We start from the raw sequence: 25,079 nt of genomic DNA, 5'->3' as shown, positions 1-25,079 counted from the left end.
ATGAAGGTTGAACTATTCTGGGAAAGAGGTTCTATTCCCAGCATCATGATGGACACTCCTGATATAGAAGGTTTCGCTAATGCATTGGAATTGTTTTACTATTTTCATATGCATGTGCAATGAAGAATTGCTTGCTGCTGATAAATGCAAAGAAGAACAGCTTACACATAGATGCTCACATATAGGCTGCTGAATGCAATGAAGACCTGCTTATCAAGTAAAGTTCAATGTCAATGTGTAATATTCAATTAGGATTTGCAAAACAGTGAAGTTAAACAATGAATGGGTCCATAGTCGGTATGAGAAGACTACAGGAATATTTACCTGGGTGTACGTTCAAACAGAGATGAGAAAATTGCGATAAATAATTGTTTGTTTGTTTGTTAGTATGTATATGAATGTTATGTGTATAAACTGTGTTGAGTTATAGTTACTCAGTAGTGTCTCAGTGAAACAACCGACGGGGGAAGCCTTGCGGTGACAACAAAAGCAGTGTTTTACTGATCAGTCAAGTTGCTCCAGTGTACTCCATACAAACTGGTTGGCTACTGAAGGGATAGAAAATGGGGAATACTTGTTTTAAAGCAAACAAGGAATTAGATGGGAAAAATACATGTTTTAACGGGACCCATACAATATTAAATACTCAGACAGATGGGAGAAGAAGTGTAGTTTTGTAGGAAATCACAAAATTATTACATAGAATTAGTGAAATCAATTGAAGAATGCCTTTCTGAAGAGCTGTTTACCACAGATGAGCAGCTTTGCGACCAAGCACATTGTAGATCGCTTTACTGCCAAAATGATCTAATTTAATGGATTGGTTTAGACATGCATAACAGCATTTTAAGAACAAAGAGAGAAACAAAAAGGGACAACGCTTCATGGTGGAAGGTGATGTATAAATAACTGTGTATATGATGAAGGGGGTGGCAACACCCATTCCGAAATCCCGCCATTCCGACATCCCGCTATTCCGACATACCACCATTCCGACATACCACCATTCCGACATGCAAACGTCCCACCATTCCGACATCCCACCATTGCGACATCCCGCTATTCTGACGTTCAAATGTCCCACCATTCCGACAAGGCTTTCCGTATAAGGAAATGTGTGTTACTCAACAGGTGAGTCCCTTCTTTCTGTTCATGCAATTTATATGTTTAACATGTTTATAGACAAGCGTTATTAAAAACACAAAGTCTCGGCAACTGGAGGAGGAGAAGCAGTCCGCGGTGGTTTTCAATCACACACTCCAATGCCACTTGTTTCAACTTCCGAAAATTTAATCCAGGAAAAAAAGGCTTACAAACATGGACCAAAACGGCTCCATAACACGCACAAGAATCCAAAAGAAACGAAAGTTAACTAAAAGAAAGCAAATAAACAGTATGAAGTGGTCAAAATTGGTTTTACGCATGCCTATGTGCGTCTGGCACATGCGTCTTCGGGCTCTCCCACGTTGGTTTGTGGATGAAAGCTATATGTTCAGCTGTAATGTCATGTAAAAACAATCTCTACATGACATTTAGTCCCAGGTGTGACCAGTTAGGTCCTTAAGATATCAACAAGCTGTATAAAGCTACAACCGTTGCGGCTGTGTGTTTGTGCCAAATGCGCAAAACCCATCCGCGCTTCCCAAAATTGGAGTGAGTACTCATAAATCACGTGAATAACATGAATAAACGTTTTTACTGCATTTTGTTGTGTTTTATACGTTCTATGCTGTCATTTCTATCTTCTTCTATTGGCAAGGCAAGGCAGAGTGCTCGCAACTGTGTCCTGTGCAGTAGCCGTGATATCTGTAATTGCAATTATTACTTTTGCATATGATGACAGCGTGCAAAAGACGCATGGGCTCTGTGGAGAGCTCCGCTCCAGCTGGCTGCTGTGACAGCTCACTGACACTGTATTTCTGCTTAATCAGTTTCAGTCTCGCCAGAGTTATATTAATATCTGTATTTTTATATTTGAAATTCAGGGGATTTTGATAATAGATTATTAAAGTTTGTTTGCGAGGCTGTGGCCTCTGCATGTGCAAAGCTTGTGCGCCAAACTTTAGGGCGTATTTGCGCCGGCATATCATTAGTGCAAAATGTTTTGGGTAAAAAATAGGCTATTAAAAGGAACTGTCGGAATGGCGGTATGTTAAAAAAAAAAAAAAACATACCGCCATTCCGACCATAGGAGGAAAAAAGTGTCGGAATGGTGGGACGTTTGATAAAAAATTAAGTGTCGCCATTCCGACAATTGGAGACCCATGTCGGAATGGCGAGATGTCGGAATGGCAGCATGTAACCATGATGAAGGAGAGACCATTTGAGCAGCACAGCCATTTCGCAGCACAGGGACAGCAATCCAAGTTACAGGATCTCCCACGTGGTATCACCTGTCACATTGTGTCAAGGCATCAAAAGAAGAAAAAATCACCAAACTCAAGGACAAAAAGACAAAGACTCCGGTGAACGAAGACAGAGGACTGACAAACCAGAAATACAAAAGGATTCTCGATATCAAGATCCAGAAGAAGAGGCTAACAATGCCACGAACACTTACGATGCTGGGAATGATGCCAGCAATGAACAGAGAAGAAGATTCAGTGTCATCAATCTGCATTACGTGCCTCTAATGAGGGGGTGAATATAGAATCCTCAACGATTACAACGTCTCTGGGAACTGTGACAACAACAAGGTTTAAACCATTTTGATATATATTGTAACCTATTGTCTAAGGAATAGTGCTGAAAATGAGGTAAATCTAATCCACCACTGTCCTTGGTCTTCTGTAGGGTTTTTAAACTAATACGTGGTGGTTTGTTTTTCCACAGAAATTTGGAGATGCATGAATCTAGTGACTTAAACCAAGTAGCAGATGGTTTTATGGGGATCATTGAGAACAAATAGTTAACTTTTGGTAGTATCATCATTTTAATGGATGTAACTCTCCCCATAAGTGATATAGGTAAGGACTTCCAACGAGAGATCGTCCTCTACTGTCTTTAATAATTGCACATAATTTAGCTTTGTTAGCTCTGAGAGCCTGGAGGAAATGTTTATGCCTAAATATCTAATATTTCCTGACTGTAAAGTGATCGCAGGTATATTATGGACCCTACAGTTAATGGGCAGAACTGTGGTCTTAGACCAGTTGATAGAGTAGTCAGAAAGTGCTGAGAATTTATTTATGAGTGTGATCGTGTGACTGAGAGACGTCTGTGAGTTCTGAAGGAAAAGTAATACATCATCAGCATAAAGACTTATTTTATGCTCAATATTTTGGGATTAATTACTCACAAACGGGTAAGAAAAGGTAGTATTGCCAGACCATACATGATCAAAACAGGGAGCGGAGGTGGTTCAGCTGCAAGGTATGAATGTCTGACTATAGTTTGTAAAAAGCGGGTAAGATAAGGTGCGAATGCCCAACAATGTATGATCAAAAGAGGGAGCGGAGGGTTTTGGCTACAAGAAGGTTTGAATGTCCGACCATAGTTTGTAAAAAGCGGGTAAGAAAAGCTTACCATACATCATCAAAAGCAGGAGTGGATGTGTTCGGCTACAAGAAGATTTGAATGTCCATCAATAATTGCTTTAAAACATGAAAGAAAATTTTCAAATATCAAACCGCACATGATCATAAGCGGGAGAGGAGTTGTTCAGCTGCAAGAAGGTGTGAATGTCCACCCATAATTACTGAAAAATGGGTAAGAAAAGGTGAAAATGCCCAACCATACATCATCAAAAGCAGGAGTGGATGTGTTCGGCTACAAGAAAGTTTGAATGTCCGACCATAGTTTGTAAAAAGCGGGTAAGAAAAGGTTCGAATGCCCGAACATAGACCATCAAAAGAGGGAGCGGAGGTGTTCCGCTGTAAGAAGGTGTAAATGTCCGACCATAGTTGGTAAAAAGCGGGTAAGAAAATGTTAAAATACCCGACTGTACACAATCAATAGCGGGAGCGGAGTTGTTTGGCTACAAGAAGGTGTGAAAGTCCGACCACGGTTTGTAAAAAGCGGGTAAGAAAAGGTTCGAATGCCCGAATATATACCATCAAAAGTGGAAGTGGATGTGTTCGGCTGCAAGAAGGTGTGAACGTCCGACCAAAGTTTGTAAAAAGCAGTTAAGAAAAGGTTCGAATATCCAACCAAACATAATCAAAAGCGGGAGCAGAGCTGTTCGACTGCAAGTAGGTGTGAATGTCAGATCATAATTTGCAAAAAGCTGATGAGAAAGGGTGAAAATGCCCGGCTATACACCATCAAATGTGGGAGCGGAAGTGTTCGGCTGTGAGTAGGTGTGAATGTCCAACCATAATTGCTGAAAAATGTGTTAGAAGAGACTAGAATGCCGGACAAGACATTATCAAATGCGAGAGCGGAGTTGTTCGGCTGTGAGTAGGTGTGAATCTCCGAGCATAGTTTGTAAAAAGGGGGTAAGAATAGGTTCGAATGCCCGAACATACACTATCAAAACAGGGAGCTGAGGTGGCTCAGCTGCAAGGTGTGAATGTCTGACTATAGTTTGTAAATAAGGTGCGAATGCCCAACAATGTATAATCAAAAGAGGGAGCGGAGGTTTTCGGCTACAAGAAGGTTTGAATGTCCGACCATAGTTTGTAAAAAGCGGGTAAGAAAAGGTTCAAATGCCTGACTATACACCATCAAAAGCGGGAGCAGAGGTGTTCCGCTGTAAGACGGTGTGAATGTCCGACCATATTTGGTAAAAAGCGGGTAAGAAAAGGTTAAAATACCCGACTGTACACAATCAATAGCGGGAGAGGAGGTGTTCAGCTGCAAGAAGGTGTGAATGTCCACCCATAATTACTGAAAAATGGGTAAGAAAAGGTGCGAATGCCAAACCATACATTATCAAAAGCAGGTGTGAATGTCAGATCATAATTTGCAAAAAGCTGATGAGAAAGGGTGAGAATGCCCGACTATACACCATCAAATGCGGGAGCGGAGTTGTTCGGCTGTGAGTAAGTGTGAATCTCCGACCATAATTGCTGAAAAATGTGTTAGAAAAGGTAAGAATGCCCGTCCATACATCATCAAAAGCGAGAGCAGAGCTGTTCGACTGCAAGTAGGTGTGAATGTCCAGCCATAATTACTCACAAACGGGTAAGAAAAGGTAGTATTGCCAGACCATACATGATCAAAACAGGGAGCTGAGGTGGTTCAGCTGCAAGATGTGAATGTCTGACTATAGTTTGTAAAACGCGGGCAAGACAAGGTGCGAATGCCCGACAATGTATGATCAAAAGAGGGAGTGGAGGTCTTCGGCTGCAAGGTCTGAATGTCTAACCATAATTTCTAAAAACCGGGTAAGAAAAGGCTCGAAAGCCCGACTATACACAATCAAAAGCGGGAGCGGGAGGTTTTCAGCTGCAAATCCTTCACTCAAACCAAGTGAAAACTGCTTTGTCCTTCATATTTATCAATGTCTAGATTGACTTCAACAAAGAACAACACTGGATTTTGCAGTAGAAGAAAGAGCATCACTGAAGGATCAGTAATCCGAGAATAAGCTTATTTTCATACGTTCTGCATGATTTGGGATTTTACGTATAAAATGAATTCCTTCACTCAAACCAAGTTAAAACTGCTTTGTCCTTCATATTTATCAATGTCTAGATCGACTTCAACAAAGAACAACATTGTATTTTGCAGTAGAAGAAAAAGCAACACTGAAGGATCAGGAATCCGAGAATAAGCTTCTTTTCATACGTTTTGAATGATTTGGTATTTTATGTATAAAATGAATTCCTTCACTCAAACCAAGTGAAAACTGCTTTGTCCTTCATATTTATCAATGTCTAGATTTACTTCAACAAAGAACAACATTGTATTTTGCAGTAGTAGAAAGAGCAACACTTGAAGGAACAGGAATCCGAGAATAAGCTTATTTTCATACGTTCTGCTTGATTTGGGATTTTGCTATAAAATTATTTCCTTCACTCAAACAAAGTGGAAACTGCTTTGTCCTTCATATTTATCAATGTCTATATCGATTTCAACAAAGAACAAGGCTGTATTTTGCAGTATAGGAAAGAGCAACACTGGAGGATCAGGAATCCGAGAATAAGCTTACTTTCATGAGTCCTGCACGATTTCGGATTTTCCTATAAAATGAATTGCTTTGCTCAAACCAAGTTAAAATTGCTTTGTCCTTCATAGTTATCCGTGTCTAAAATGTATCAAGCATAAAGTTCCTCATATTACCCTGAATGAGAAAGAAGCATCCCTTTGGTTGAGCAATACGTTCCTTTTGCGGAGTTATGCATGATTTCGGATTTTGCCATAAAATTCATTCCTTCACACCTTTTTTTTTTCACCGCATTTTATAGATTATGGTTGGAAATTTCAACCACTCTAATCCGAAGACCTCTCCTCCCGCTTTTGTTAATATATTTGAACTTTAGTTGGACATTCACCCCTTTTTGCAGCTAAACCACCTCCGCTCCCTGTTTTGATCATGTATGGTCTGGCAATACTACATTTTCTTACCCGTTTGTGAGTAATTATGGCTGGATATTCACACCTACTTGCAGCTGAACACAATCTCTCTCGCTTTTAATTATGTTTGGATATTCGAACCTTTTCTTAACTGCTTTTTGCCAACTTTGGTCGGACGTTCACACCTTCTTGCAGCCGAACACCTCCGCTTCCGCTTTTGATGGTATATATTCGGGCATTCGAACCTTTTCTTACCAGCTTTTTACAAACCATGGTTGGACTTTCACACCTTCTTGTAGCCGAACAACTCCGCTCCCCCTATTGATTGTGTACAGTCGGGTATTTTAACCTTTTCTTACCCACTTTTTACCAACTATGGTCGGACATTCACACCTTCTTACAGCGGAACACCTCCGCTCCCTCTTTTGATGGTGTTTGTTTGGGCATTCGAACCTTTTCTTACCCGCTTTTTACAAACTATGCTCGGACATTCAAACCTTCTTGTAGCCGAACACATCCACTCCTTCTTTTGATGATGTATGCTTGGGCATTCAAACCTACTTTTTGCCCGCTTTTCATTAATTTTGGGTGGACATTCACACCTTGTCACAGCCAAACACCTCCGCTCCCTGTTTTGATCATGTATGGTTGGACATTCGCACCTTGTCTCACCCGCTTTTTGCAAACTATGGTCGGCTGTTCACAGCTTCCTCTCCACCATACTTGTATGGTGGGATATTCACACCCACTTGCATCCGAAGACCTTTTGTTGATATTTAGTCGGTCATTCGCAGCTTACCCGCTTTTTACAAACTATAGTCAGACATTCACACCTTGGTGCTGAACCACCTCAGCTCCCTGTTTTGATCATGTATGGTCTGGCAATACTACCTTTTTTTACCCGTTTGTGAGTAATTATGGCTGGACATTCACACCTACTTGCAGTCGAACAGCTCTGCTCCCGCTTTTGATTATGTTTGGTTGGATATTCGAACCTTTTCTTAACTGCTTTTTACAAACTTTGGTCGGACGTTCACACCTTCTTGCAGCCGAACACCTCCGCCTCCGCTTTTGATGGTATATATTCGGGCATTCGAACCTTTTCTTAGCAGCTTTTTACAAACCATGGTTGGACTTTCACACCTTCTTGTAGCCGAACAACTCCGCTCCCGCTATTGATTGTGTACAGTCGGGTATTTTAACCTTTTCTTACCCGCTTTTTACCAACTATGGTCGGACATTCACACCGTCTTACAGCGGAACACCTCCGCTCACGCTTTTGATGGTGTATTGTCAGGCATTTGAACCTTTTCTTACCCGCTTTTTACAAACTATGGTCGGACATTCAAACCTTCTTGTAGCCAAAAACCTCCGCTCCCTCTTTTGAATATACATTGTCGGGCATTCGCACCTTTTCTTACCCGTTTTTTACAAACCATGGTCGGACTTTCAAACCTTCTTGTAGCCCAACACATCCACTCCTGCTTTTGATGATGTATGTTTGGGCATTCGCACCTTTTCTTACCCATTTTTCAGTAATTATGGGTGGACATTCACACCTTCTTACAGCTGAACACCTCCTCTCCCGCTTATGATGGTGTATAGTCGGGCTTTCAAGCCTTTTCTTACCCGGTTTTTACAAATTATAGTTGGACATTCAGACCTTCTTACAGCCGAAAACCTCCACTCCCTCTTTTGATCATACATTGTCGGGCATTAGCACCTTTTCTTACCCGCTTTTTACAAACCATAGTCAGACTTTCACATCTTTTAGTAGCCGAACAACTCCGCTCCCGCTATTGATTGTGTACAGTCGGGTATTTTAACCTTTTCTTACCCGCTTTTTACCAACTATGGTCGGACATTCACACCTTCTTACAGCGGAACACCTCCGCTCCCTCTTTTGATGGTGTATGTTCGGGCAGTCAAACCTTTTCTTACCTGCTTTTTACAAACTATGGTCAGACATTCAACCCTTCTTGGAGCCGAACACATCCACTCCTGCTTTTGATTATGTATAGTTGGGCATTCGCACCTTTTCTTACCCATTTTTCAGTAATTATGGGTGTACATTCACACCTTCTTGCAGCCGAACACCTCCGCTCCCTCTTTTGATCATACATTTTCGGGCATTCGCACCTTTTCTTACCCGCTTTTTACAAACCATGGTTGGACTTTCACACCTTTTAGTAGCCGAACAACTCCGCACCCGCTACTGATTGTGTACAGTCGGGTATTTTAACCTTTTCTTACCCGTTTTTTACCAACTATGGTCGGACATTCACACCTTCTTACAGCGGAACACCTCCGCTCCCTCCTTTGATGGTGTATGTTCGGGCATTCGAACCTTTTCTTACCCGCTTTTTACAAACTATGGTCAGACGTTCAAACCTTCTTGTAGCTGAACATATCCACTCTTGCTTTTGATGATGTATGGTTGGGCATTCGAACCTACTTGTTGCCCGCTTTTCATTAATTATGGGTGGACATTCACACCTTGTCTCAGCCAAACACCTCCGCTCCCTGTTTTGATCATGTATGGTTTGACATTCGCACCTTTGCTTACCTTCTTTTTATACTGATTGCTCAAGATTAAGTTGTTCTTTCTCAAACTACAAAAATTTTTTAATTGTTGAAACTTGATTTGAAGTGGATAAATAAGGAAGACAAACAGTTTTAAGTCAGGCTGATAGCAATTAATTTTATAGCAAAATCTCTATTTCGTCATTTGTCGAGAGATGCTTATTGCTGAAGAAGTTCTTTCTCATTCTACAAAGTACAACGTTGTTTATCATTGAAACTTGATTAGACATGAATAAATATGAAGGACAAAGCAGTCTTAACTTGGTTTGAGTTAAGGAATTCGTTTTATAGGAGAATCCGAATTCGTGCATAACTCGTAAAATAGAGCTTATTTTCGGATTCCTAAAGAATGAGTCTGGTTCTTTCTCATAATACAAAGTTTGTTGTTTATTGTTGAAACTTCATCAGACCGTTAGATATAGTCGGACTCACCTCGACGCACGGCTTGGGATCTGGAACCAGTACTCTTGAGAGGGGTTGGACTCTCTTCCACTCTGGAGTTGCCCGTGGTGAGAGGCGCAGAGCAGGTGTGGGCATACTTATTGCCCCCCCGGCTGTGTGCCAGTACATTGGGGTTTACCCCAGTGAACGAGAGGGTAGCCTCCCTCCGCCTTGGGTGGGGGGACGAGTCCTGACTGTTGTTTGTGCCTATGCGCCAAACAGCAGTTCAGAGTACCTACTCTTTTTGGAGTCTCTGGGGGAGGCACTGGAGAATGCTCCTACCGGAGACTCCCTCATTCTGCTGGGGGACTTCAATGCTCACGTGGGCAATGACAGTGAGACCTGGAGGGGTGTGATTGGGAGGAACGGCCCCCCCGATCTGAATCAGAGTGGTGTTATGTTGTTGGACTTCTGTGCCAGTCATAGACTGTCCATAACGAACACCATGTTCAGGCATAAGGGTGTCCATACTTGGCACCAGGACACCCTTGGCCGCAGTTCGATGATCAACTTTGTGGTTGTATCATCGGACTTGCGGCCGTATGTCCTGGACACTCGGGTGAAGAGAGGGGCGGAGCTGTCAACTGATCACCACCTGGTGGTGAGTTGGCTCCGCTGGTGGGGGAGGATGCCGATCAGACCTGGCAGGCCCAAACGTATTGTGAGGGTCTGCTGGGAGCGTTTGTCAGAATCCCCCGTCAGAAGGAGCTTTAACTCCCACCTCCGGCAGAGCTTCAACCATATTTGAGGTGGGGGACATTGAATGGGCCATGTTCCGTGACTCCATTGCCGAGGCAGCTGGTCGGAGTTGTGGCCGTAAGGTGGTCGGTGCCTGTCGTGGCGGCAACCCTCGAACCTGCTGGTGGACACCAGTGGTGAGGGAAGCCGTCAAGCTGAAGAAGGAGTCCTATCGGGCCTTTTTGGCCAGTGGGACCCTGGAAGAAGCTGATAGGTACCGACGGGCCAGACGGGCCACGGCTTCGGCGGTTGCTGAGGCAAAAACTCGGGCCTGGGAGGAGTTCGGTGAGACCATGGAGAACGATTTCCGGACGGCCTCGAAAAGATTCTGGTCCACCATCCGGCATCTAAGGGGGGGGAAGCGGCTCACAGTCAACACTGTTTACAGTGCGGACGGGGCTTTGCTGACCTCAACTAGGGATGTTGTGAGTCGGTGGGGGGAGTACTTCGAGGAACTCCTCAATCCTACCAACACGTGCTCGGAAGAGGCAGAGTCGGAGAGCTCGGAGACGGGGCCTCCCATTTCTGGGGCTGAGGTTGCCGAGGTGGTTAAAAAGTTCCTCGGTGGCAAGGCCCCGGGGGTGGATGAGGTCCGTCCTGAGTTTCTCAAGGCTCTGGATGTTGTAGGGCTGTCTTGGCTGACACGCCTCTGCAGTATCGCGTGGACATCGGGGACAGTGCCTCTGGACTGGCAGATTGGGGTGGTGGTCCCCCTCTTTAAAAAGGGGGACCGGAGGGTGTGTTCCAACTATAGGGGTATCACACTCCTCAGCCTCCCTGGTAAGGTCTATTCGGGGGTATTGGAGAGGAGGATCCGTCGGATAATCGAGCCTCGGATTCAGGAGATGCAGTGTGGCTTTCGTCCTGGCCGTGGAACAGTGGACCAGCTCTATACCCTCGGCAGGATCCTGGAGGGTGCATGGGAGTTCGCCCAACCAGTCTACATGTGTTTTGTGGACTTGGAGAAAGCGTTCGACCGTGTCCCTCGTGGAGTCCTGTGGGGGGTGCTCTGGGAATATGGAGTGCCGGACCCCTTGATAGGGGCCGTTCGGTCTCTGTATGACCGGTGCCTCTACTTACTGGTCAATCTACGTTCCCATCCTCACCTATGGTCACGAGTTGTGGGTAGTGACCGAAAGAACAAGATCGCGAATACAAGCGGCCGAAATGGGTTTCCTCCGCAGGGTGTCTGGGCTCTCCCTTAGAGATAGGGTGAGAAGCTCAGTCATCCGGGAGGGGCTCGGAGTAGAACCGCTGCTCCTCCGCATTGACAGGAGTCAGATGAGGTGGCTCGGGCATCTGGTTAGGATGCCCCCTGGGCGCCTCCCTGGGGAGGTGTTCCGGGCACGTCCCACTGGGAGGAGACCCCGGGGGAGACCCAGGACACGTTGGAGAGACTATGTCTCTCGGCTGGCCTGGGAACGCCTCGGGGTCCCCCCGGAAGAGCTGGAGGAAGTGGCCGGGGACAGAGACGTCTGGGTTTCTCTGCTCAAGCTGCTGCCCCCGCGACCCGACCCCCGGATAAGCGGCAGATGATGGATGGATGGATGGATATATCCTCCACCAACCAGACTTACAACCCCCGACTAGGGTAGCAGAATTTCTAAGCATCTGTACCCCAAAACTACTATCAAAAATATGTAAATTATTGTCTAAGATAGATGACACAATGTCTCTTCCATCCTCAAAATGGGAGGCAGATTTATCCATCAGTTCTGGTCATAGCTTCTAACCACAAATATGTTTGAACACCTTCATAAAGACTCGAAATCCTAATTTACAGCTCATACAATACAAAATCCTTCATAGAACACACTATACAGGACAAAGGATGTTCAGGATGGGTCTAACACACTCAAACATCTGCTCACATTGCACAGATAACACACCTGATGATTATGTACACGCTTTGTGGTTTTCTGCGCCTGTCCAGAAGTTCTGGCTTGAAGTCTGTGAGGACCTATCAACATGGCTAAAGTGTAGCATCCCTGCATGCCCCACACTGTGCATACTGGGTGACTTAGACAACATCAACATGGAAATTAACTCAGCACACATGGTTGTCACAGTGTTATGTATCGCAAAGAAAACTATTCTCATGAAGTGGAAAGCGAAGAACAATCTGTGTATTAACCAGTTTAGAAATTTTCTTTTAGATTATATTAGCATGGAAACAATGTCTGCCTCCTCAAAACATCAATTGACTGAATTTCATTCTCTCTGGTCCCCTCTGATTAGTTTTATCACATAGTGGTGGTGGTGGGTTGCTGGGTGATGGTGGGTCTCAGGCCCGGGCTGCTGCGACTGGTGTGACCGGGTGGTTTGTTTGTTTGTTTTTTGTAGAGGTCCTCCGGGGTGGGGTTGGGTTGAGTGGGGTGGGGCGGGATGGGTACCTTCTGGGGGTACAGTAGCTCCCGGAATATGGTCGCTGCAGGCCCCGAGCCTGGTGGACATCAGGCCCTCCTGCCCATTGCTGGCTCCCAGGTAGCGGGGATGCCTATTGCAGCCAGTCCCTGGCTGCCCTCTCTGGGGGAGAGTAGCTCCCCCGGTATATATCCCCATACCCCTCTCCCTTCTGGCTCCTGTACACAGCACACACTCACACATGAAGGGTTTTGGGGGCGTGTGTGTTCGGTGGGGTGTAGTGGATGGGGCCACGTAGGTGGTCCCCTTTGGTTGCACTCTGCAGTTCCCTGCCCCTGTTTTAATTACACCTTAGACATTAGTACTTATCAAACACACTCACACACACACATTAGGTCTTGGGGGGTGGTTACACTGAGTGGCATCTGGTGGGCGGGGCTCTTTGGGTATGTAGGCTGCCCAGAGTGCCGCGCTCCCAGTTCTACAAGTTTGGCTGCCCCTCAATTTTAATTGCTCACTATTAGAAAATATTGAAGAGCCAGAAGGGTGAGGGGAGGGGTCTTCTTCGCACACCCCTGCTTCCTGGTGTCTGCTCGGGGCAGGAGGGGCCAGGAGGATTAATTAATTGTTCTGCTGGTTCGGGGTCTGTGGTGGCTGGGGGGTTGCTGGCCTCCTGGTGTGCCCGCTGCACTACACCCCAGCAGAGTCGAGGGAGGTAGGATGTGTGGATGTGTGGATGTATGGGACGTGAAAGTGTGTGTGGTAATGATTGGGCCTGGATCTGGGACTTGCTGTCGCCTGGCCTGCCTGTGTTTCTCCCGATGGGGCATCAGCGTTGCCTCTCCCCACTGCTTGCGACTTCACCCACCTGTGGGCACGTCTTGACTCCCAGGGCACTTGGCCAGGGGCGCTGGGGCAGGCGCTGACCCACTTTGTGGCTGTCTGGGGCGCTTGGCCCTCCTGGGTATTGGGTGGGGCCTCTGCCGGGGGGTTTGGGGGCGCTCGGGCTCCTGGGGCCCAGGTCCAGTGCACGGCCCATGTCTGGGCGGCTGGGGCCTGGCGGGGTCGGTGGGCTGTTGCCCCTGGTTCCCGGAGTGCCTCTGCCCTATGCTTATGGGGGCTCTTTCCGGGGGCTTCCTCTGCAGTCTTCTGGGTGGATGCGTGGTTGCCCCTGCGGTGGGCTACCTGGGTTCTGTGCTCTGTGGGGGCTGCTGGTGGCCTGGGTCTTGTGGCCCTCTCTGCCTGCTTCTGATTGTTTGGGGGGCTGTGGATTGTGGCCCTGTACGCTTATACACTCATAACTAAGCACGGTTATCATGTAGGTCCTGTGCCATGGGTGTTGCATGTTCTCACACACACACACACACACATTCATTAGTCCAGTAGCATGGTCACTAAGCAGTTGATGTATTATCATGTCATCTCAGGTCATCTATATCCACAGCTGTGTTGTATGCGATTGCCGCTTCTTGTGCTTGTTTTTGTTTGTTTGTGTGTTTGTTTTTTCTCTGCTTGTCTGCTTTCAGGTGCTCCTCTTGGCGCTAAGGCTGGATTCCCCTCATAGGCCATGGATTGTTGTCTGTTTTGTTTTTTACAGGTGTAGCAGCTGGTTGTCTGGTTTTTGTTTCTATTTTTTTTCTGTTTCCTCTTCTTTCCTCTTCTTCTTTCCTTGTCCCCCGGTCCGGTTCAGTTCAGTTCATGTCATATATTGTAAAAAGAAATAAATAAATGGGCATCAAGGGGAGCTTTACATTTATAAAACTTCCCTTGGCAAAACAAATCTGTTTGGCATCATAGGTATTCAGACTACAATTCTTCTGACATAATGCTGAACAGGACAAGGGGAAAAAAAAGTAAAGAAGACAGTTCTGCCGAAAGCCAGGGATAGACCTGTTCTAAGTTCTATACTTTTTAAAAGGGGCGTGTTTATCAACTATGGAATTAGAAGATTTACAAAAATGGTCAAGTGCTAGATCTTCATCTGGGATTTTAACAGTGTCATATAACTATTCAACAGATCAGTTAAAAAAAAGCCTGCTCATGGAGATGTTTCAGGATCTGGATACCAAGCGTGGACCTAATGTTTTCATTTTTGCAATTCTGATACAGGCTATTGAGCAGTGATAACTAACACCAAGTTCAGATACTGCGGATTTTCTACCTTTGATTTGTTAAGATTGAGCCAATCAGGGACAACCTTGAAGGATCTCTTTGGTTTTGTAGGATCAGTAATTACCTGAGAAAGGTTGATATTGGTACACACCTTTTTTAAATGATCAGAGGCAGAGTTCAACTTGTTTAAATTAAAATTGCCACACAGAGATTGGGTTTAGGCCACATGCACACAGAATGACATCAACAAATATAAGAAATATTAAACATTTACACATAGATTTTTGAATATATGTAGAGGAATGATACTTTGAAATGTGCTCATTGCGGAGTTATGATCAGTTGAGTAATGAAGGTTGAACTATTCTGGGAAAGAGGTTCTATTCCCAGCATCATGATGGACACTCCTGATATAGAAGGTTTCGCTAACGCATTGGAATTGTTTTACTATTTTCATATGCATGTGCAATGAAGAATTGCTTGCTGCTGATAAATGCAAAGAAGAACAGCTTACACATAGATGCTCACATATAGGCTGCTGAATGCAATGAAGACCTGCTTATCAAGTAAAGTTCAATGTCAATGTGTAATATTCAATTAGGATTTGCAAAACAGTGAAGTTAAACAATGAATGGGTCCATAGTCGGTATGAGAAGACTACAGGAATATTTACCTGGGTGTACGTTCAAACAGAGATGAGAAAATTGCGATAAATAATTGTTTGTTTGTTTGTTAGTATGTATATGAATGTTATGTGTATAAACTGTGTTGAGTTATAGTTACTCAGTAGTGTCTCAGTGAAACAACCGACGGGGGAAGCCTTGCGGTGACAACAAAAGCAGTGTTTTACTGATCAGTCAAGTTGCTCCAGTGTACTCCATACAAACTGGTTGGCTACTGAAGGGATAGAAAATGGGGAATACTTGTTTTAAAGCAAACAAGGAATTAGATGGGAAAAATACATGTTTTAACGGGACCCAGACAATATTAAATACTCAGACAGATGGGAGAAGAAGTGTAGTTTTGTAGGAAATCACAAAATTATTACATAGAATTAGTGAAATCAATTGAAGAATGCCTTTCTGAAGAGCTGTTTACCACAGATGAGCAGCTTTGCGACCAAGCACATTGTAGATCGCTTTACTGCCAAAATGATCTAATTTAATGGATTGGTTTAGACATGCATAACAGCATTTTAAGAACAAAGAGAGAAACAAAAAGGGACAATGCTTCATGGTGGAAGGTGATGTATAAATAACTGTGTATATGATGAAGGGGGTGGCAACACCCATTCCGAAATCCCGCCATTCCGACATCCCGCTATTCCGACATCCCACCATTCCGACATACCACCATTCCGACATACCACCATTCCGACATGCAAACGTCCCACCATTCCGACATCCCACCATTGCGACATCCCGCTATTCTGACGTTCAAATGTCCCACCATTCCGACAAGGCTTTCCGTATAAGGAAATGTGTGTTACTCAACAGGTGAGTCCCTTCTTTCTGTTCATGCAATTTATATGTTTAACATGTTTATAGACAAGCGTTATTAAAAACACAAAGTCTCGGCAACTGGAGGAGGAGAAGCAGTCCGCGGTGGTTTTCAATCACACACTCCAATGCCACTTGTTTCAACTTCCGAAAATTTAATCCAGGAAAAAAAGGCTTACAAACATGGACCAAAACGGCTCCATAACACGCACAAGAATCCAAAAGAAACGAAAGTTAACTAAAAGAAAGCAAATAAACAGTATGAAGTGGTCAAAATTGGTTTTACGCATGCCTATGTGCGTCTGGCACATGCGTCTTCGGGCTCTCCCACGTTGGTTTGTGGATGAAAGCTATATGTTCAGCTGTAATGTCATGTAAAAACAATCTCTACATGACAATTAGTCCCAGGTGTGACCAGTTAGGTCCTTAAGATATCAACAGGCTGTATAAAGCTACAACCGTTGCGGCTGTGTGTTTGTGCCAAATGCGCAAAACCCATCCGCGCTTCCCAAAATTGGAGTGAGTACTCATAAATCACGTGAATAACATGAATAAACGTTTTTACTGCATTTTGTTGTGTTTTATACGTTCTATGCTGTCATTTCTATCTTCTTCTATTGGCAAGGCAAGGCAGAGTGCTCGCAACTGTGTCCTGTGCAGTAGCCGTGATATCTGTAATTGCAATTATTACTTTTGCATATGATGACAGCGTGCAAAAGACGCATGGGCTCTGTGGAGAGCTCCGCTCCAGCTGGCTGCTGTGACAGCTCACTGACACTGTATTTCTGCTTAATCAGTTTCAGTCTCGCCAGAGTTATATTAATATCTGTATTTTTATATTTGAAATTCAGGGGATTTTGATAATAGATTATTAAAGTTTGTTTGCGAGGCTGTGGCCTCTGCATGTGCAAAGCTTGTGCGCCAAACTTTAGGGCGTATTTGCGCCGGCATATCATTAGTGCAAAATGTTTTGGGTAAAAAATAGGCTATTAAAAGGAACTGTCGGAATGGCGGTATGTTAAAAAAAACAAAAAACATACCGCCATTCCGACCATAGGAGGAAAAAAGTGTCGGAATGGTGGGACGTTTGATAAAAAATTAAGTGTCGCCATTCCGACAATTGGAGACCCATGTCGGAATGGCGAGATGTCGGAATGGCAGCATGTAACCATGATGAAGGAGAGACCATTTGAGCAGCACAGCCATTTCGCAGCACAGGGACAGCAATCCAAGTTACAGGATCTCCCACGTGGTATCACCTGTCACATTGTGTCAAGGCATCAAAAGAAGAAAAAATCACCAAACTCAAGGACAAAAAGACAAAGACTCCGGTGAACGAAGACAGAGGACTGACAAACCAGAAATACAAAAGGATTCTCGATATCAAGATCCAGAAGAAGAGGCTAACAATGCCACGAACACTTACGATGCTGGGAATGATGCCAGCAATGAACAGAGAAGAAGATTCAGTGTCATCAATCTGCATTACGTGCCTCTAATGAGGGGGTGAATATAGAATCCTCAACGATTACAACGTCTCTGGGAACTGTGACAACAACAAGGTTTAAACCATTTTGATATATATTGTAACCTATTGTCTAAGGAATAGTGCTGAAAATGAGGTAAATCTAATCCACCACTGTCCTTGGTCTTCTGTAGGGTTTTTAAACTAATACGTGGTGGTTTGTTTTTCCACAGAAATTTGGAGATGCATGAATCTAGTGACTTAAACCAAGTAGCAGATGGTTTTATGGGCATCATTGAGAACAAATAGTTAACTTTTGGTAGTATCATCATTTTAATGGATGTAACTCTCCCCATAAGTGATATAGGTAAGGACTTCCAACGAGAGATCGTCCTCTACTGTCTTTAATAATTGCACATAATTTAGCTTTGTTAGCTCTGAGAGCCTGGAGGAAATGTTTATGCCTAAATATCTAATATTTCCTGACTGTAAAGTGATCGCAGGTATATTATGGACCCTACAGTTAATGGGCAGAACTGTGGTCTTAGACCAGTTGATAGAGTAGTCAGAAAGTGCTGAGAATTTATTTAGGGATAGACCTGTTCTAAGTTCTATACTTTTTAAAAGGGGCGTGTTTATCAACTATGGAATTAGAAGATTTACAAAAATGGTCAAGTGCTAGATCTTCATCTGGGATTTTAACAGTGTCATATAACTATTCAACAGATCAGTTAAAAAAAAGCCTGCTCATGGAGATGTTTCAGGATCTGGATACCAAGCGTGGACCTAATGTTTTCATTTTTGCAATTCTGATACAGGCTATTGAGCAGTGATAACTAACACCAAGTTCAGATACTGCGGATTTTCTACCTTTGATTTGTTAAGATTGAGCCAATCAGGGACAACCTTGAAGGATCTCTTTGGTTTTGTAGGATCAGTAATTACCTGAGAAAGGTTGATATTGGTACACACCTTTTTTAAATGATCAGAGGCAGAGTTCAACTTGTTTAAATTAAAATTGCCACACAGAGATTGGGTTTAGGCCACATGCACACAGAATGACATCAACAAATATAAGAAATATTAAACATTTACACATAGATTTTTGAATATATGTAGAGGAATGATACTTTGAAATGTGCTCATTGCGGAGTTATGATCAGTTGAGTAATGAAGGTTGAACTATTCTGGGAAAGAGGTTCTATTCCCAGCATCATGATGGACACTCCTGATATAGAAGGTTTCGCTAACGCATTGGAATTGTTTTACTATTTTCATATGCATGTGCAATGAAGAATTGCTTGCTGCTGATAAATGCAAAGAAGAACAGCTTACACATAGATGCTCACATATAGGCTGCTGAATGCAATGAAGACCTGCTTATCAAGTAAAGTTCAATGTCAATGTGTAATATTCAATTAGGATTTGCAAAACAGTGAAGTTAAACAATGAATGGGTCCATAGTCGGTATGAGAAGACTACAGGAATATTTACCTGGGTGTACGTTCAAACAGAGATGAGAAAATTGCGATAAATAATTGTTTGTTTGTTTGTTAGTATGTATATGAATGTTATGTGTATAAACTGTGTTGAGTTATAGTTACTCAGTAGTGTCTCAGTGAAACAACCGACGGGGGAAGCCTTGCGGTGACAACAAAAGCAGTGTTTTACTGATCAGTCAAGTTGCTCCAGTGTACTCCATACAAACTGGTTGGCTACTGAAGGGATAGAAAATGGGGAATACTTGTTTTAAAGCAAACAAGGAATTAGATGGGAAAAATACATGTTTTAACGGGACCCAGACAATATTAAATACTCAGACAGATGGGAGAAGAAGTGTAGTTTTGTAGGAAATCACAAAATTATTACATAGAATTAGTGAAATCAATTGAAGAATGCCTTTCTGAAGAGCTGTTTACCACAGATGAGCAGCTTTGCGACCAAGCACATTGTAGATCGCTTTACTGCCAAAATGATCTAATTTAATGGATTGGTTTAGACATGCATAACAGCATTTTAAGAACAAAGAGAGAAACAAAAAGGGACAATGCTTCATGGTGGAAGGTGATGTATAAATAACTGTGTATATGATGAAGGGGGTGGCAACACCCATTCCGAAATCCCGCCATTCCGACATCCCGCTATTCCGACATCCCACCATTCCGACATACCACCATTCCGACATACCACCATTCCGACATGCAAACGTCCCACCATTCCGACATCCCACCATTGCGACATCCCGCTATTCTGACGTTCAAATGTCCCACCATTCCGACAAGGCTTTCCGTATAAGGAAATGTGTGTTACTCAACAGGTGAGTCCCTTCTTTCTGTTCATGCAATTTATATGTTTAACATGTTTATAGACAAGCGTTATTAAAAACACAAAGTCTCGGCAACTGGAGGAGGAGAAGCAGTCCGCGGTGGTTTTCAATCACACACTCCAATGCCACTTGTTTCAACTTCCGAAAATTTAATCCAGGAAAAAAAGGCTTACAAACATGGACCAAAACGGCTCCATAACACGCACAAGAATCCAAAAGAAACGAAAGTTAACTAAAAGAAAGCAAATAAACAGTATGAAGTGGTCAAAATTGGTTTTACGCATGCCTATGTGCGTCTGGCACATGCGTCTTCGGGCTCTCCCACGTTGGTTTGTGGATGAAAGCTATATGTTCAGCTGTAATGTCATGTAAAAACAATCTCTACATGACAATTAGTCCCAGGTGTGACCAGTTAGGTCCTTAAGATATCAACAGGCTGTATAAAGCTACAACCGTTGCGGCTGTGTGTTTGTGCCAAATGCGCAAAACCCATCCGCGCTTCCCAAAATTGGAGTGAGTACTCATAAATCACGTGAATAACATGAATAAACGTTTTTACTGCATTTTGTTGTGTTTTATACGTTCTATGCTGTCATTTCTATCTTCTTCTATTGGCAAGGCAAGGCAGAGTGCTCGCAACTGTGTCCTGTGCAGTAGCCGTGATATCTGTAATTGCAATTATTACTTTTGCATATGATGACAGCGTGCAAAAGACGCATGGGCTCTGTGGAGAGCTCCGCTCCAGCTGGCTGCTGTGACAGCTCACTGACACTGTATTTCTGCTTAATCAGTTTCAGTCTCGCCAGAGTTATATTAATATCTGTATTTTTATATTTGAAATTCAGGGGATTTTGATAATAGATTATTAAAGTTTGTTTGCGAGGCTGTGGCCTCTGCATGTGCAAAGCTTGTGCGCCAAACTTTAGGGCGTATTTGCGCCGGCATATCATTAGTGCAAAATGTTTTGGGTAAAAAATAGGCTATTAAAAGGAACTGTCGGAATGGCGGTATGTTAAAAAAAACAAAAAACATACCGCCATTCCGACCATAGGAGGAAAAAAGTGTCGGAATGGTGGGACGTTTGATAAAAAATTAAGTGTCGCCATTCCGACAATTGGAGACCCATGTCGGAATGGCGAGATGTCGGAATGGCAGCATGTAACCATGATGAAGGAGAGACCATTTGAGCAGCACAGCCATTTCGCAGCACAGGGACAGCAATCCAAGTTACAGGATCTCCCACGTGGTATCACCTGTCACATTGTGTCAAGGCATCAAAAGAAGAAAAAATCACCAAACTCAAGGACAAAAAGACAAAGACTCCGGTGAACGAAGACAGAGGACTGACAAACCAGAAATACAAAAGGATTCTCGATATCAAGATCCAGAAGAAGAGGCTAACAATGCCACGAACACTTACGATGCTGGGAATGATGCCAGCAATGAACAGAGAAGAAGATTCAGTGTCATCAATCTGCATTACGTGCCTCTAATGAGGGGGTGAATATAGAATCCTCAACGATTACAACGTCTCTGGGAACTGTGACAACAACAAGGTTTAAACCATTTTGATATATATTGTAACCTATTGTCTAAGGAATAGTGCTGAAAATGAGGTAAATCTAATCCACCACTGTCCTTGGTCTTCTGTAGGGTTTTTAAACTAATACGTGGTGGTTTGTTTTTCCACAGAAATTTGGAGATGCATGAATCTAGTGACTTAAACCAAGTAGCAGATGGTTTTATGGGCATCATTGAGAACAAATAGTTAACTTTTGGTAGTATCATCATTTTAATGGATGTAACTCTCCCCATAAGTGATATAGGTAAGGACTTCCAACGAGAGATCGTCCTCTACTGTCTTTAATAATTGCACATAATTTAGCTTTGTTAGCTCTGAGAGCCTGGAGGAAATGTTTATGCCTAAATATCTAATATTTCCTGACTGTAAAGTGATCGCAGGTATATTATGGACCCTACAGTTAATGGGCAGAACTGTGGTCTTAGACCAGTTGATAGAGTAGTCAGAAAGTGCTGAGAATTTATTTATGAGTGTGATCGTGTGACTGAGAGACGTCTGTGAGTTCTGAAGGAAAAGTAATACATCATCAGCATAAAGACTTATTTTATGCTCAATATTTTGGGATTAATTACTCACAAACGGGTAAGAAAAGGTAGTATTGCCAGACCATACATGATCAAAACAGGGAGCAGAGGTGGTTCAGCTGCAAGGTATGAATGTCTGACTATAGTTTGTAAAAAGCGGGTAAGATAAGGTGCGAATGCCCAACAATGTATGATCAAAAGAGGGAGCGGAGGGTTTTGGCTACAAGAAGGTTTGAATGTCCGACCATAGTTTGTAAAAAGCGGGTAAGAAAAGCTTACCATACATCATCAAAAGCAGGAGTGGATGTGTTCGGCTACAAGAAGATTTGAATGTCCATCAATAATTGCTTTAAAACATGAAAGAAAATTTTCAAATATCAAACCGCACATGATCATAAGCGGGAGAGGAGTTGTTCAGCTGCAAGAAGGTGTGAATGTCCACCCATAATTACTGAAAAATGGGTAAGAAAAGGTGAAAATGCCCAACCATACATCATCAAAAGCAGGAGTGGATGTGTTCGGCTACAAGAAAATTTGAATGTCCGACCATAGTTTGTAAAAAGCGGGTAAGAAAAGGTTCGAATGCCCGAACATAGACCATCAAAAGAGGGAGCGGAGGTGTTCCGCTGTAAGAAGGTGTAAATGTCCGACCATAGTTGGTAAAAAGCGGGTAAGAAAAGGTTAAAATACCCGACTGTACACAATCAATAGCGGGAGCGGAGTTGTTTGGCTACAAGAAGGTGTGAAAGTCCGACCACGGTTTGTAAAAAGCGGGTAAGAAAAGGTTCGAATGCCCGAATATATACCATCAAAAGTGGAAGTGGATGTGTTCGGCTGCAAGAAGGTGTGAACGTCCGACCAAAGTTTGTAAAAAGCAGTTAAGAAAAGGTTCGAATATCCAACCAAACATAATCAAAAGCGGGAGCAGAGCTGTTCGACTGCAAGTAGGTGTGAATGTCAGATCATAATTTGCAAAAAGCTGATGAGAAAGGGTGAGAATGCCCGGCTATACACCATCAAATGTGGGAGCGGAAGTGTTCGGCTGTGAGTAGGTGTGAATGTCCGACCATAATTGCTGAAAAATGTGTTAGAAGAGACTAGAATGCCGGACAAGACATTATCAAATGCGGGAGCGGAGTTGTTCGGCTGTGAGTAGGTGTGAATCTCCGAGCATAGTTTGTAAAAAGGGGGTAAAAATAGGTTAGAATGCCCGAACATACACTATCAAAACAGGGAGCTGAGGTGGCTCAGCTGCAAGGTGTGAATGTCTGACTATAGTTTGTAAATAAGGTGCGAATGCCCAACAATGTATAATCAAAAGAGGGAGCGGAGGTTTTCGGCTACAAGAAGGTTTGAATGTCCGACCATAGTTTGTAAAAAGCGGGTAAGAAAAGGTTCAAATGCCTGACTATACACCATCAAAAGCGGGAGCAGAGGTGTTCCGCTGTAAGACGGTGTGAATGTCCGACCATATTTGGTAAAAAGCGGGTAAGAAAAGGTTAAAATACCCAACTGTACACAATCAATAGCGGGAGAGGAGGTGTTCAGCTGCAAGAAGGTGTGAATGTCCACCCATAATTACTGAAAAATGGGTAAGAAAAGGTGCGAATGCCAAACCATACATTATCAAAAGCAGGTGTGAATGTCAGATCATAATTTGCAAAAAGCTGATGAGAAAGGGTGAGAATGCCCGACTATACACCATCAAATGCGGGAGCGGAGTTGTTCGGCTGTGAGTAAGTGTGAATCTCCGGCCATAATTGCTGAAAAATGTGTTAGAAAAGGTAAGAATGCCCGTCCATACATCATCAAAAGCGGGAGAGGTGGTGTTCGGCTGCAAGTAGGTGTGAATGTCCAGCCATAATTACTAACAAACGGGTAAGAAAAGGTAGTATTGCCAGACCATACATGATCAAAACAGGGAGCGGAGGTGGTTCAGCTGCAAGAAGGTGTGAATGTCTCACTAAAGTTCAAATATATTAACAAAAGCGGGAGGAGAGGTCATCGGATGAGAGTGGTTGAGAATTTCCAACCATAATCTATAAAATGCGGTGAAAAAAAAGGTGTGATAGAACACTAAAAGGTGGAGCGGAAGTGTTCGGCTGCAAGAAGGTGTGAATGTCCGACTATATTTGGTGAAAAGCAGGTGAAGCAAGGTCTGAATGCCCAACCTTACATCATCAAAAGCGAGATCAGAGGTGTTTGGCTGCATGAAGGCCATAGTTTGCCAAAAGCGGGTAAGCTGCGAATGACCAACTAAATATCAACAAAAGGTCTTCGGATGCAAGTGGGTGTGAATATCCCACCAAGTATGGTGGAGAGGAAGCTGTGAACAGCCGACCATAGTTGGCAAAAAACGGGTGAGAAAAGGAGCGAATGTCCAACCATACATGATCAAAACACGGAGCGGAGATGTTTGGCTGTGACAAGGTGTGAATGTCCACAAAAATTAATGAAAAGCGGGCAACAAGTAGGTTTGAATGCCCAACCATACATCATCAAAAGCAGGAGTGGATGTGTTCGGCTACAAGAAGGTTTGAATGTCCGAGCATAGTTTGTAAAAAGCGGGTAAGAAAAGGTTCGAATGCCCAAACATACAACATCAAAAGAGGAAGCGGAGGTGTTCCGCTGTAAGAAGGTGTGAATGTCCGACCATAGTTGGTAAAAAACGGGTAAGAAAAGGTTAAAATACCCGACTGTACACAATCAATAGCGGGAGCGGATGTGTTTGGCTACAAGAATGTGTGACAGTCCGACCATGGTTTGTAAAAAACGGGTAAGAAAAGGTGCGAATGCCCGACAATGTATGATCAAAAGAGGGAGCGGAGGTTTTCGGCTACAAGAAGGTTTGAATGTCCGACCATAGTTTGTAAAAAGCGGGAAAGAAAAGGTTCAAATGCCTGACTATACACCATCAAAAGCGGGAGCGGAGTTGTTCGGCTACAAGAAGGTGTGAAAGTTCAACCATGGTTTGTAAAAAGCTGCT

Source organism: Leuresthes tenuis, unplaced genomic scaffold (genome assembly GCF_036924035.1).
Source record: "Leuresthes tenuis unplaced genomic scaffold, fLeuTen1.0.hap1 SCAF_11, whole genome shotgun sequence".
NCBI lineage: Eukaryota > Metazoa > Chordata > Actinopteri > Atheriniformes > Atherinopsidae > Leuresthes > Leuresthes tenuis.
The sequence above is the reverse complement of the archived record's forward strand: the minus strand, read 5'-3'. Positions refer to the sequence as shown.